Source organism: Schistocerca piceifrons, chromosome 8, assembly GCF_021461385.2.
Source record: "Schistocerca piceifrons isolate TAMUIC-IGC-003096 chromosome 8, iqSchPice1.1, whole genome shotgun sequence".
NCBI lineage: Eukaryota > Metazoa > Arthropoda > Insecta > Orthoptera > Acrididae > Schistocerca > Schistocerca piceifrons.
In genome coordinates, this window is record NC_060145.1 from 343,722,458 (window position 1) to 343,738,615 (window position 16,158).

A 16,158-nucleotide genomic window follows, 5' to 3' on the forward strand; every position below is an offset into this window, starting at 1 on the left:
GAAATATATTTGTTGTGATGTACTCTACCTCCTTTATTAATCTGAACGAATAGTTTCAGAACACTGTGTATAGCCGAACGGCGGACCTGGTTCATGGTACGCAGTCCCAGTTGCAGGTTGCCATCTGCTTCCAGGGTCAAGAAGAATGTGATTTTCTGTATTTTGTATAATTATTGAGCAAATTTAAACATTTAAAACGCCATGTTCGGAAATTCCCCTTACAAACTTTCAGAACGTGAAGAGGGGAGCGAGTACATAATATTTCGAATAGGAACTCTTGTCTGGAAACGTACCGTCTTCGTTCTGCGACGTTTTCAGTGCAGATGTGTAACGCATCCACGCCTTCTGGGGAATGAGAAAAGTCTTGAGTTGCTTGTCGTAGTATGCAATAGTGTACACAGGATGACGTGTAATGCGTCAGACGGTCACGTGGTGTCACTTAACGCTTGCCTTGCTGCGAGACCTATTCAATGCCTGTGCGTCTCCGATACATTCAGCATGTTTCGACACTCATTTTCGGAATACACAGACATGCTCCTTGTGTATGGCGAAGCTAGAGATAACGGAAGAGCTGCTAGTTGGCCGTATCACGAACATTTTCCGCAAAATAGCACGCCACCATACTTTTTTGTCCAAAGTCACGCAGCGGTTCCGAGGAACAGGCACTTCCGTCGTGAGGGAGTGGGACTGTGGTGATCCATGACAACGTCGCACCCCCGGATTTTGATGATGTACTGAACCCCAAGAGAACTCGTCAACGAGTACTCTTAACACTTGCGCGTGCAGTTATTCTTAGACCCAGTATCGTCTGGGATGTTCTGCGTGAGCAACAATTACTTCCCTTATAAAAGTTACAAGCTTTGAGTCCAGCCGATTTTTCACTACGTGGTTCCTCCACTGCAGCATCGACACACCTAGTTTTCCACGCCGAGATCTCTTCGCAGATGACTGTAAGTTCACTGGGGACTGTGTTCTGAATTCGCGAAACAGCTATGTCTGGGCAGCTGAAAACCCTCGCGCCACGCATTTTCATGGATTTCAGCACCGGTTTGGTATTAACGTGTGGGCAGATATTCCGGACGGTCATGTTATTGGACCATACCTCCTTCCATCAATATGGTCCTGCATACTTGATCTTCGTACAGAATGTATGGGATCAGTTCTTGGAAGCTGTGCCACTAAATGTCCGTCAGGAAATTTGATTTCAGCATGGTGGTGCTCCACCTCACTTGTCACGTGCGGTTCGGGGACATCTCAATAGGCAATGGTGAAAGATAAATAGACCGAGTTGGTCCAACCTCGTGGCTGCCGCGATCGTAGGATTTAACTGCTATCGACTAGTTCCTCTTCTGAGTTAAATTTACGAGACTGCTGCAGGGACAGAGGAAGAGCTACGGGCCTAACAAGGGAATCTCCCCATTGCACCGCCCTCAGATTTAGTTATAAGTTGGCACAGTGGATAGGCCTGGAAAAACTGTACACAGATCAATCGAGAAAACAGGAAGAAGTTATGTGGAACTAAGAAAAAATAAACAAAATATACAAACTGAGTAGTCCATGTGCAGGATAGGCAACATGAAGGATAGTGTGAGCTGAGGGGCGCCGTGGTCCCGTGGTTAGCGTGAGCAGCTGTGGAACAAGAGGTCGTTCGTTCAAATCTTCCCTGGAGCGAAAATTTTAATTTTTTATTTTCAGACAATTATCAAAGTTCAGGCACTCACACACAATCAACTTCGCTCTCCAAAATTCCAGGACATGTTCAGATTTGCTTGGACATATGTAGGATTTGACTGCCTACACACGGAAAAATTTGAAAACGTTAAAAACATATGTTTTGACAGAGCACAGGGAAAACTGTGCGACTGTGAAACTGTTGCATTCATTTGTTGCAGTTTATGTGACAAACCCTTATGTTTTCATCACTTTTTTGAGAGTGATTATCACATCCACAAGAAAACCTAAATCGGGCAAGGTAGAAGAATCTTTTTACCCATTCGCCAAGTGTACAAGTTAGGTGGGTCGACAACATATTCCTGTGATGTGACGCACATGCCGTCACCAGTGTCGTATAGAATATATCAGACGTGTTTTTCTGTGGAGGAATCGGTTGACCTATGACCTTGCGATCAAATGTTTTCCGTTCCCATGGGAGAGGCATGTCCTTTCGTCTACTAATCGCACGGTTTTGCGGTGCGGTCGCAAAACACACACTAAACTTATTGCAGTGAACAGAGACGTCAATGAACGAACGGAGAGATCATAACTTTGCGAAAATAAAGAAAGTAAACTTTTCACTCGACGGAAGACTTGAACCAAGGACCTCTCGCTCCGCAGCTGCTCACGCTAACCGCGGGACCACGGCGGTCCTGAGCTGACGGTGTCCTTGATGTTGCCTATCTTGCGCATGGACTACTCAGTTTGTATATTTTGCTTATTTTTTCGTAGTTCCACACAACTTCTTCCTATTTTCTCGATGGATGTGTGTTCAGTTTTTCAAGGCCTATCCACTGTGCCAACTTATAACTAAATCTGAGGGGGTGCGATGGGGAGGTTCCCTTGTAAGTACTGGCCACTGCACTAGAAATTGAAGACATACCGGAGGGGGTTAGAGAGTGTGGACCAGAACATGCTTCATAGGTACAGTGTCTGTAACACCTTTGCTGGTAGCCGCATCGAACCGTTATTGTAATTCATCACTACTGTTCTTTACGTACAGTATGGTGGGTCCTTTTTTCTTGTGGAATAATGTAAACACGGAGTGTTAGAACACGGTTTCTATTCAAAATATTATCTACTGATTCCACTCTACAAGCCCTAGAAGTTTGTAACGCGAGTTTCCGAACACCTCGTATATCTCGGCGCAGTGTAGCTAAAGGCGCGTGTACCCGTACTATATTTCAGAAAGACTACTTTGCGACTTCCAACAAACTTTGAACGTAGTTTCAAACGTTTTCTCAATTTTTTCTCGCGTAAATGCTTAACGTGAATTATTTAACATATTAACGCATTTGTAAGGTAATCAGAAGTTTGGATCAGTTTTAATACTTGGTAGTTCGATTGTGTGAAGAATCTAGGGTTTAATTGATAGTATTAGTAACGGGAGCAAGTACACCAGGATTAACACCTACTTAAAACGTAGTAAATGTTACAGTTTCAAATATGTAAGTCTGAAAAAAATTTCCGAGGTCAGTTTCAAATGGAATGTTTAATAACATCTTAAAGAAACGAAAGAAATAATATTACAAGTAATTCGCCGAAAAAATTACTGCAGTTAAAAAACACCCTCAAGCTCTCCAGTTTTAAGTTTGTCCATGATTTCCCTATATCGTTTAAGGTGAATGTGGTATGAGTCCGTTGAAAGATTGCGGCCTGTTTCCTTCCCGAACCCTCTAATGACCTTCTGGTCGACAGGACCCGTAAACGCTTCACTTCTTCCTTTCGCAACAAAAAAAGTTGTTGCACAGGAATTTATATTCCGTTGAATCTCTTAGACTTCTAGTCAGAAATTTGTTCATAGAATAATGGGGTTAATTTTGGTAACCTGTGACACACCATTATTCTGTCGTGCTACCGGAGAACGCGGTTTATGAACGAGATATTCATTACTCGCGTAGCGCCGGCCATGAAACTTTTCCCAGTGGCTCGCCGTCGGAGAACAGAATTTGGGAAAATAATATATTTTCAGCTCTTACGAGGGCGGTTTGATGAGTCTGGTAAAATACCAAGAAAAACTATTTGTCTTGTAAACAACTCGCTTTACTTCTCGACATATTCTTATTTGAGGGATCTACTCTTGGTCCAGGGATCCTTCAGCTTTTTCATCTCATGAGAAAAACAGGTTCTATCAAACTCATGAAGAAGTCACCTGGGGACTAATTGTGATGAGCAGGTTGGATGAGGAACTGTCGCTGCCGTGTGCGATGCTGCATTACCCTGTTGAAAGAGCCCTTTCTTGCTTCACAACCTTGGTGGTCTTTTTCAGCCAAAACAAGTTTCAGACGATCCAACATTTATGGTTTTACTTTTTTTCCAAGTAAGCTATGAGAATTATTGCTTGGGAATCCGAATAAACAGTGGCCATGACCTTAACAATTGACAAAATGTTTTCCTTCTTCGGTGCATTTTCATCAACATGTGTCCATTGATTCTTTTGACTGCTGTTTTGATTATGGTATGTAACGATGGACCAGGTTTTATCAACAGTCACAGATCGGCGCAAAAGGTCTTGGGGATTGCAATTAAATGTCACCAGACATAATTTTGAAATGTGCTAGATGCGCTTCTGTTCAGCAGTGAGTAATCGGGCACCCATCTTGCACACAGCTTCTTCATAGCCGATTCTCCGTGCAGGATATTATACACTCGCTCTGTTAAGAAGCCTATAGTCTCAGAAGTCCCACTAATTTTTATTTGGCACTCTTGCTTTGCCATAACATGGGTTTTGTCGGTAGTTTCCTTTGTGGTGACCTTAGTTCGACGGCCGGAATGCGCTTCGTCTTCGGTGCTTATCTGACCACGTTTAAATACATTAATACAAAAGTAAATGGTCTTCAGTGATGGTGCAGGGTCCGTGTGAACTCATCCAATTCTGTTTTGATTTGTTCGGCAGTCCAGTCCTTCGGATGAAAAGGTTTAATAACAGTACTCTTAACTTCCCCATTTTTGAATCGCAGTCGACGCACTGAGCAGGCCAGCCAGCTGTTACGCGACCTGTACGCTCTACGTCGTTAAAACTCCTTATACGATTCGCGGAATAATCAGTATTACCAGCCATGTAGGCACAAAAAAATGCTCCATTCTTTCATGGTAGTTTGCCAGACTTACCAAACCATCCTCGTACAGGTTTGGCGTCGTTGTACCCATCGTCCTGCCCACCGAAATGATGTGATAAAAATATGCGAAACCAGTTAAGTGAAAAATATGAACGTGAAAAGTGAACGTAGTTCTTATATATGAGGTGTGACTTTAGAAATAATAGGATATTTGTAAGTTTTCTGGAAATCGTCTTAAATGGGTAATTGTTATTTTATGCTCGTAGCATTGTTTTTTGCTCGTGACTTTTGCTATTAATAAAACGGAAATCAAAATAATTTGAATTCCCTCTAAACGCTCAGTTTGGGTCATGTGATGCCTGTGACGTCACTGGCTAGCACGCTGCTCCTACTGTCGTAAAGCTCATTCACAGTGATACCCTGTTCTGGATGTTTCGAAAAATGGGTTACAGATGGTGTTACCACCAAGGTGTACAAATACATTTATTAAAACTATTGAAAAATTATTTTTCAGTGTTCCAAATAATTTTTTTTTTACTCATATGGTAGAGAAATTGTGAAGATCTTCCATTGTCCCTGTGAATGCTCTGAGGGAACATCCAAATGTTAAAAGATGTACCTTTTGCTGCTCTTCGACACACATTCAGGGGAGGACTTCCATCCCCATTTGTGCAGCAATGCTCCACATCTGTCCCCGGCAGTTTTGATGTGATTCAGTATGCACCAGTGTCGTTGGGGTAGATGAAGGTCTACTGGTCGCTTCCAGGGAATTTTGATTAGTGGGTGATGCTTCAGGGAAGACTGTTCCAGGCTTCTTGCATGTTGAAGTTAGTGGCCTGCATGCTGAGTGCTTCACGCCACAGTGGGTCTTATAGACCTCAGTCGTTCGCTTTTTGATGATATTTCTCAGTGAATTGGTAATTCTGATTTTTTAAAAGTTCTTGTTCACACTTTCAACAGCGACTGTGGTCTTCTTGTGGACAGAGGCAGAATTTTAATAAGTACCAGTAGCCAGTGGTGTGTGTGTGTGTGTGTGTGTGTGTGTGTGTGTGTGTGTGTGTTTGACGAATACACTCTTGTAATGAGACGCAGTGCTTCATTGAGCTATATGCCTATTACTTTAGTGTGAGCACTGTTTAGCCAAGTGGAACCGCGGTATTCTGCGACTGAGTTTGAGAGAGCTAGAGCTCATGGTCTGACCACTGTTGGAGTGGCACTCAAGGCAGTTCCAGTTAATTTCTGAGGTATATTGTTGGGAGTTTCGAATTTAGCTGCAACATTACGGAGATAATTTCCTGGACTTGGTTCTTAGAAGGTCATATATATAAAAATTAAGAAGGTGTAAAGCCAAAACAGGACACTGTAGGATACCATCATCTATCTTAAGAACACTACTTTTGGAGTTCTCTAAGAAAACGTGGAAGTGACTGTTCAACATAATGCTAATTATAGTGGTTAGTTTCAGACACGGAGTCCGCAGCTCGTGGTCTCGCGGTCGCATTCTCGCTTTCCAAGTACGGGGTCCCGTGTTCGATTCCCGGCGGGGTCAGGTATTTTCACCTGCCTCGAGATGACTGGGTGTTTGTGTTGTTCTCATCGTTTCATCATTCATGAAAGTGGCGAGATTGGATCGAGTAAAAGTTGGGAATTTGTACGGGCAGTTGAGCTCTCCACAGTCCGAATCGTCGTCGTCGTCGTCGTCGTCGTCGTCGTCATCATCATCATCGTTGTCTTCAGACACGGAATGAGACTATTAAATTTGAGCATAAGTTTGTTCTAAGTTACCTGGAAAAGAGGTGGCAGCTATTTGAAAATGTGTTCATCCATTTGATAGTTGCAGGACCAAAGTGCAACACAAACTCGAGGCAGTTACCATCCACGCCTGCTACATTCCTAGATGTTATGTTCCTTACAGCTTCTAAGGCCTCTTCCAGTTGAAGTGCGGGTGGAAAACTCAGATGTTTGCGGAGCTGACCGTGTCGTTACTTTTAAGAGATGTCTGACTTCCCTTTTGATGTGTTTATCGTTGGTTGATGTGGAGATGGAAACCATGTAATTGACCATATCAGCTAAATTCGTTACTTCGTTGTCGTGTGGTGGTGTTCGATGTGTTCAGCTTTCTAATCAAAGACCAGGCCTTCCAGCTGGAGGGAGTATGATTCTAGGAAGTTACCGTTTGTTTCCATCTGTTTTATCTGCTCTTATTTTGTGACTGCACAAGTTCGGAGGCAGTAGCAGAACCACCCCTATCTTCAGATTCTTTGAGAAACCTTTGCTGTCTTCATTCCAGCCAGGAATGTATTCTTTGCGATAACATCTTGTTAAGAATCGTTTTACTGCGCGCTTTTCAATACACCAATGAATCTGTTGTATTTGTTGAAGGTGGCTGTAAGTTTGAGATTTTGTCCATTTTAGTCTCATTCTTGACATCCCCAGAGTGCACAGGGTGTTCCCAAAATCGACGGCAAAACCTTATGAATGAATGCCTCATCTCAAAAAATCCAGTAAACATAGACTCTGAAACGCATATCTTACGAGCTATGAGCATTTGTTGATCTCTGCTATTGTGAAACGCTTCTCTTATAATGAACAATTGCTTGTAGCTTAAAGTATACATTTTAGAGCTCATGTTTACTAGAAATGTTTTTCTTGCTTTGGCCCTAGTACGATCTCCGTAAAACACTGAAAGCAAAGAGCTTTCAGTAGAAGAGAACTGAATCATAGTATCGGAGGCGAAGAGGTGCCTATAGCTCTTAACGTTTGCGTCTTAGAGCCCACATTTACAAGACTGTTATTTCTCCTTATTAGATGATAAATGGATTCCTGAAGTTTTGCCATCGATTTTTGCAACACACTATATGATGGCTGTTGAAGTCTCCAGCGACGATACTGAAGTGTTGCGGTGACTGTAAAGGCTAAGAAGGCCAGTTACATCCTGGTGGTTTGTTCAGGTTCACTATCGTCTAGCTTTCCCACTTTAAGTGTGACTGTGTAAACATTGTCAAACGTTCCAAAGAATGAGAAGATGCATAAAATGTGTGCAACTCTCTCGTACAGATGCAGATGAGGTAGTGTGTTTAATTCTGTGATGTTCGTTTTTATGTAAGCAAACGCTTCATATGAAACTTATTATTCTATTAGACCATTGTTAAGTATCACGCACTGCAGCTGCAAAAGTGTAAAGTATTATGTGCAAATTAGTGTGCTTCTAGAATGAGATTTTAACTCTGCAGTGCTTCTGTTGTTTGGTGAGTGAGACTAGTGTCTAGATAACACACAGTACCGTGACTTCTCATATAATAATGTTCGTTTACAAGCGAAACGCAGTTTTCGTACTTGATGCATCAAAGTTTAGTGACTTAGTCGACTGCTTTTATTCGATTTTGTTCGAACGATCAACTGAATCTACTGTTCCCATTCAGTTGCTCCATCACTCGTTTTAACATTATTTGCCAATAAAAAATGTGTCCACGGTCTACGTATTTAACTTATTAGAAACTTGCTGTATTCGGCGTTGATGTTGTGGTAGTAACGAAGAAATAAAAATATTCGCCCAACGTGGGGCTCGAACCCACGACCCTGAGATTAAGAGTCTCATGCTCTACCGACTGAGCTAGCCGGGCGCTAGCTTCCTGGCGGCTCTAGTGGGTATAATAAGTCCCTGTATTACGTCTGTGCCGCGTTCTTCGAAAGAGGTGGTTGTACACAATTATAGGGAAATGTTGCACACCCCATGCTCTACGTCTTCCGCCAGCCGAAGTTTTTCATTATTTTAGGTAAGACACTAGCGCAAATGTCAGGGATAGATTGCACAACAGTGACAGTCGAGTAGTTGGAACCCTCGCAAACCATGTGATAGAAAAACGACTATTAAATCAAAGTAGCAATCCTTATTTTTACACACTTTTATGGTGTATGTATTATTGTAGTTTGGCTCTGAGCACTATGGGACTTGACTTCTGAGGTCATCAATCACTTAGAACTACTTAAACCTAACTAACCTAAGGACATTACAAACATCCATGCCCGAGGCAGGATTCGAACCAGCGAACGTAGCGGTCGTGCGGTTCCAGACTTCAGCGCCTAGAACCGCTCGGCCACCCCGGCCGGCTATTGTAGTTTGCAGAGACTTCAGAGTCAGTATCTCGACACAAACAAGTACTTGTTTTAACTGTATAAAATATCTCTAGCAATAATTAGTTTTAAAGTGTAAGTATATTTTACTTAAAATGAGTTTTCGGGTTCCATATTTCCGGAATATAAAAGCTCGGAAGGTTTCCATTTGCAATCTTAACAACATTCCTTTCTGTTGCTACTTAAAAGTTGTAAATGCCTTATGTCACTAAATAACTAAACCGTTAGCGAAAAAGTACGAAAAATACTAGTAACTTCGGCTATCGCTCCAGTTTCACCCATGCTGTGTACGCAAACTAAGTTGACACTCGACGTGGTGTCCACTGGGAACAAATGAAATTGGGAGATGCTATTACGAGCGGAACGTCAACTTAGTCTGTGAGTATATTAAAGCTTCGTCTTCATCCAGTAACACAGTGCTTTCAATCACTGAACAAATCTTGAAATTTAATAATTTGTGAGCTTTAATCGCACAAAAATAACTCCGTGTCTGAAACATTTACCCAAAATGCAGTTTTAATTTTATAGCATTCAGAATATCAAAACTTCGAACCGTATTTTTGACATAGGATAATAGTCTATTCTGTGCTATGTGCGTGTTGCTTGTCAGTACCACTTATAAAAGAGCAAAATATCACAGAACAAAACAAAAATCAATGGTATAAAATTGTTTCACCAGCACCCAGAAAGAAGGAAACTGGTAACGGAAGTTTCAGTGAAAGCTGTAAATAATACTTTTTGATGTTAAAACGTCGTATTTGCTCATCGGTTCAACTTTCTTGTGTGATGAAATACCGTCAGATTTTTATCGCCAAAAACTACAATAGTAATAATGCGTAAGCAGTGGTAAAGCCCACAAGGAATAGAGGATGTCGGTACATGTTGGTCGCTCAGTGTTTGTTTTGCATTTGCCATCGTACCATTGTTAAGTCCACACGCGTGATCGTTACGAAATAGCTATATCGGTGTAGGGTTGAAACGCTTTTCGCTAGGACACTGATTCGGGTGTCAATGTGAAAAGCTTGCTGAGCACTTCGAGAATCGAAAGTGATAAAACAGAAATGTTCTACGGAGTGAAATCGGTATAAAACTGAAAATCACAAATTAATGAAAGATATCGTTCCATGTGGCTCGTAAATATGCTCAGAATTATCGAAAACGGAAGTCAGAGGAAAGCTCGCGTCTAAAGGAATCAAACTTAGAAAGTTCAGTGCCGAGCCAATGCGACAATTACGGCAGCGTCGAAAAGGAAATGGAAAGATTGTTCGGAGCGATTACGTTGCTGCCCCATAAGGCATACAGTCTAAACTAGGTATTTATGCATTCTGTAGCCATTATTTTACTGTGTAACCGTTGTACAGGGTTTTTCAAAAAGAATTACCTGATTTCAAAACTTAATATTTATTGAAAAAGCATACTTCAAACATGGGATGAATTGCATATTATTCACAAACTTGTTTTAGCTATGCTGTTACAGATGTTGTGTGTGTCCAGCAGCAGCAGCAGCACAAAAATGGTTCAAATGGGTCTGAGCACTATGGGACTTCACATCTGAGATCATCAGTCCCCTAGAACTACTTAAACCTAGGGACATCACACACATCCATGCCAGAGGCAAGATTCGAATCTACGACCGTAGCGGTCGTGCGATTCCAGACTGAAGCGCCTAGAACCGCTCGGCCTCAAAGGCCGGCAGCAGCAGCAGCACCACACACAAAATCTAGACCATAGTTAAATTCGGCGCAACCTTTACACAATGAACACACTTTTCCTCACTTTCTCCCTCAGAAAAGGTCGCATGGGGTCATTTCTGGCGACCTTGGAGGCCAGGATTGCAGGACAGTGTCGCAGGGTCCCGAGCGCCCTATGCAGCCTTGAGCTATCTTCAGATACCGCGGAACTGACTTTCTTCAACTTCAGGACGACTCCGATGACTTTATTTTCCGCAGGATGGAGCTCCAACACCTTGGCACAGCAAAGTACCCGTTTTCCAATCGGGCTCTGCCTCGACGCTGCATAGGGCACTCGGGACACAGAGACACTGCCCTCCTTTTAGCCTCCCAAGGTCCGCCAGACATGACACCACGCGATTGTTTCCTGCGGGGATGTGTGAAGGAAAGTGTGTTAATTACTCTCTTACCCCGTAACGTAGAAGTAAAGAATGGACCAACACCTGCCATAACTTCTGTAAAAGCAGATACAATGTGTAAACTTCATGGCGAGTTTAACCATTGTCTGGATGGTTTTCATGCTGCTTGCTGGGCACACAGAGCATTTGTAATAGCATTGCTAAAACTTTAAGATTTTGTAAATATTTTACATTTCATTCCCGGTAAGTATTTTCAGTAAATACGGAGTTTTAAATCAGGTCATTTTTTAAACTCCCTGTGTTAAAGAGATAGGTAGCTTAAGGTATTTTTACCAAATGATTTTATCACAAAGTTTTCACGAAAATCTACGCAACGAACCCCACCAGGTGAAAAATATTTTTTTTAAATACTGGTACTGTCTGTGTAATCCATATCTATACTATACAATCAATCTTACTGTGTGTGGCAGAGGATACTTCTGATACCATTATCTGATCAATCTCCCTCCCCCCCTCCCTCCTCCTCCCCTCCCCCCCCCCCCCCCTGCCCCCCTTGTTGCATATGGGAAGAATTTTTGTCGGTATAGTGCCGAATGAGTACTGATTTCTCGGATTCTCTCGTCGCAGTCACTTCGCGAGACGCATGTGGGAGGAAGTGACACCTTTCCCGATTCTTTTCGGAACGTGCTCTGATTATAAATAGTAAACGCCGCCGTGATGCGTGACGTCTCTTATAGCGTCTGCCACTGGAAATTGTGGAGCACGTCCGTAATGCCCTCACGCTGAAGCCATCCTCCCGGAACGAAATCGTCCTCTCGCGAGACGTGTAGATGTACGTCAATGAGGAGCTGGTGAGGTGAGGTCACAGAGTGGTCGTCCGCTTTCCACTGCAAAGCGGAGCGTGAAATAAAGAATCTCGCATGTCAAATGTTGCTTCTTGGAGGGGAATGCGGCCAGAGAGATGAGACATCGTTCTACGGTACAAGCAGAACATCTACATCTACATGGCTACTCCGCAATTCACAGTGCCTGGCAGAGGGTTCATCGAACTAGTATCATACTACTACTCTACCATTCCACTCTCGAATGGCGCGTGGGGAAAAGGAACACCTAAATCTTTCCGTTCGAGCTCCGATTTCTCCTATTTTATTATGATGATCATTTCTCCCTACGTCGGTGGGTGTCAACAAAATATTTTCCCTTTCGGAAGAGAAAGTCGGTGATTCAAATTTCGTAAATAGATCTCGCCGCAAAGAAGACCGCCTTTGTTTCAGTGATTGCCACCCCACATCGCGTATCATATCAGTGACACTCTCACCCCCATTGCGCGATAACACGCAACGAGCTGCCCTTCTTTGCACTTTTTCGATGTCCTCCGTCAATCCTACCTGGTAAGGATCCCATACCGCACAGCAATAATCCAGCAGAGGACGGACGAGTGTAATGTAGGCTGCCTCTTAAGTGGGTTTGATGCATCTTCTAAGTGTTCTGCCAACAAAGCGCAGTCTTTGTTTCGCCTTCCCCGCAATATTATCTATGTGGTCTTTCCAATTTGAGTTGGTCATCATTGTAATTCCTAGGTATTTAGTCGAATTGACAGCCCTTAGACTTGTGCGATTTATCGTATACCCAAAATTTATCGGATTTCTTTTAGCACCCATGTGGATGACCTCGCACTTTCTTTATTTCGTGCCAACTGCCACTTTCCGCACCATACAGACATTCTCTTCTAGATCATTTTGTAATTGGAGTTGATGGTCTAACGATTTTACTAGGTAAATTACAGCGTCATCTGCAAACAATCTAAGAGGGCTGTTGAGATTATCACGTAGATCATTTACGTAAACCAAGAACAGCAGAGGGCCTAAAAAAATTGTTCAAATGGCTCTGAGCACTATGGGACTTAACATCTGTGGTCATCAGTCCCCTAGAACTTAGAACTACTAAACCTAACTAACCTAAGGACAGCACACACATCCATGCCCGAGGCAGGATTCGAACCTGCGACCGTAGCAGTCGCGCGGTTCCGGACTGCACGCCTAGAACCGCTAGACCACCGCGGCCGGCGCAGAGGGCCTATGACACTACCTTGCCATATATCACTTCCGTTCAACTCGATGATTTACCGTCTGTCACTACGAACTGTGACCTCTCTGAGAGGAAATCACAAATCCAGACAAACAACTGAGACGTTACTCCATATGCACGCAATTTGATTAATAGTGGCTTGTGAGGAACGGCAGCAAAAGCCTTCTGGAAATCTAGGAATATGGAATCGATCGGAGATCCCTTGTTGACAGCCCTCATTACTGCATAGGAATAAAGAGCTAGCTGTGTTGCTCAACAAAGAGATTTTTTGAATCCGTGTTGGTTATGTATCAATAAGTCATTTTCTTCAATGTGATTCATAATGTTAGAGTACAATATATGCTCCAAAATCCTACTGCAAATTGAGGTCTGTGATACGGGTCTGTAATTCAATGGGTTACTCCTATTTCCCTTCTTTAATATTGGGGTGACCTGTGCTACTTTCCAGTCTTTAGGAACATACCTTTCGTCAATTGAGTGGTTGTATATGATTGCTAAGAAAGGCTCTGAAAGGAACCTGATAGGTATACCATCTGGACTGGAAGACTTGACTTTGTGATTTGAGTTGTTTCACAACACCCAAGATATCTACTTTTATATCACTCATGCTAACAGCTAATCTGGTTTCGAATTCTGGAATATTTACTTCGTCTTCTTTCGTGAAGGAATAACGGAAAACTGTATTTAGTAACTCCGCTTTAGTAGCACCATCATCGGCAACATTTCCATCGCTATCGCTCATTGACGGTATTGACTGTTTTTTTGCCACTGGTGTACTTTATATACGACCAGAATCTCTTTGGGTTTTCTACCAATTTTGTGACAATATTTCATTGTGGAAACCATTAAAAGTATCTCGAATTGACGTCCGCACTAAATTTCGAGCTTCCGTGTAACTTAGCCAGTCTTGGAGATTTTGCGTTCTTCTGAATTTGGCATGCTTGTTTCGTTGCTTCTGCAACAGTGTTCTGACATGTTTTGTGTACCATGGTGGATCAGTCCCGTCTCTTATTAACTTCTGCGGTATGAATCTATTGCTGTCGATACTGTATCTTTGAATTTGAGCCATATCTGGTCTACACTTACATAATTAGCTTGGAAGGAATGGAGACACTCACTCTTTGGAAGGGCATCAAGCGAATTGTTATCTGTTGTTTTAAGTAGATACATTTTGCGTTTATTTTTAGCGGTTTTAGTTGATATGGTTTTAAGCCTCGCTACAATGACCTTGTGTTCACTAATCGCTGTATCCGTCATGACGCTCTCTAGTAGATCAGGATTATTTGTGGCTAAGAGGTAAAGTGTGTTTTCGCAACCATTTATAATTCGTGTGTTCTCATGAACTAATTGTTCAAAGTAATTCTCAGAGAAAGCATTTAGTACAATTTCGGAAGATTTTTCGGTCTACCACACCGGCTTTGAACATGTATTTTCGCCAACAAATCGAGGGTAGATTGAAGTCTCCACCAATTACAACTGTATGAGTGGGGTACTTACTTGTAATGAGATTAAAGTTTTCTTTGAAGAGTTCAGCCATTATATCATCTGAGTCGGGGTGGGGAGGGGGGGGGGTCGGTAAAAGGAGCCAATTATTATTTTGGTACGCTGTTGAGTATAACCTCTGCCCGTAGTAATTCGCAGGAACTATCTATTTCAACTTCACTGCAAGATAAACTACTACCAACAGAAACATACACACACCACTTACTACTTTATTTAGTCTATCATTTCTGAACATGGTGTTATCTCCGGTCTTAGCCAGCTTTCTGTTCCTATAACAGTTTCAACTTCAGTGCTTTCTATCAGCGCTTGAAGCTCTTCGTACTTTCCCAACACAGGTACGACAATTTACAACTACAATGCCGACTGTTGCTCGGTCGATTCTCGTCGTTTCATTGCACTGTACCCTTTGAGATTGGAGCCCTTTTTGATCTTTCCCAAGACAGTCTAACCTAAAAAACCGCCCATTCCACACCACACAACCCCTGCTACCCGTGTAGCCGCCTCCTGTGTGTAGTGGACACCTGACCTATTTAGCGGAACCCGAAACCCCACCACCCTATGACGCAAGTCGACGAATATGCAGCCTATACGGTAGCAGAACAGTCTGAGCTTCTGATTCAGACGCTACACTCGGTTTACCAAAGGTCCGCAATCGGTCCTGTCGACGATGCTGCAGATGGTTCAAAATGGTTCAAATGCTCTGAGCACAATGGGACTTAACATCTATGGTCATCAGTCCCCTGGAACTTAGAACTACTCAAACCTAACCAACCTAAGGACATCACACAACACCCAGTCATCACGAGGCAGAGAAAATCCTCGATCCCGCCGGGAATCGAACCCGGGAACCCGGGCGCGGGAAGCGAGAACGCTACCGCACGACCTCGAGCTGCGGACTGCTGCAGATGGTGAGCTCTGCCTTCGTCTCCTAGCAAGGTTGGCAGTGAAACTTCCTGGCAGATTAAAACTGTGTGCCGGACCGAGACTCGAACTTGGGAGCTTGCCTTTCGCGGGCAAGTGCTCTATCAACTGAGCTACCCAAGCACGACTCACGCCCCGTCCTCACAGCTTTACTTCTGCCAGTTTCATATCAGCGCACACACTGCTGCAGAGTGAAAATCTCATTCTGGAAACATCCCCCAGGCTGTGGCTAAGCCATGTCTCCGCAATATCCTTTCTTTCAGGAGTGCTAGTTCTGCAAGGTTAGCCCCTCTGCGGGTCCGGGGTAAGAATAGGCCCGAGGTATTCCCGCCTGTCGTAAGAGGCGACTAAAAGGAGTTTCAACCGTTTCGGCCTTCTATGTGATGGTCCCCCTTGGGGTTTGACCTCCATTTTTCAAAATTCATCAGAAGTACGAGCCTTTTGGGGAAGGACGCCTTACGTGGTCTCTCACTGGTCCTCAGTGCACTAAGACCTTGGCACTCAGCATTGTAACGGCGTTGTAACCACACCCACTATTCCTCAAATTGGGCCTAAACGCCTGATGGGTTGTCCAAGTTATGCCCATAGTGCATCTCCATCTGCACCAGCGATCATGATGGACTTTCCATGGCACCAGAAATCCAGCACGGT

The 16,158-nt window shown here is 43.2% G+C and overlaps 1 protein-coding gene and 1 non-coding gene across 4 annotated transcripts in view; one reads left to right on the forward strand and one right to left on the reverse strand.

Annotated features, from left to right (window-relative positions):
- Positions 1 to 16,158, forward strand: part of LOC124711958 (mucin-19-like) — a 534,229-nt gene that overhangs the window by 57,748 nt on the left and 460,323 nt on the right. The gene's annotated exons all lie outside the window — the stretch shown is intronic.
- Trnak-cuu lies at positions 8,323 to 8,395 on the reverse strand. Its single transcript has one exon. It is a non-coding gene; the product is annotated as a tRNA-Lys (tRNA).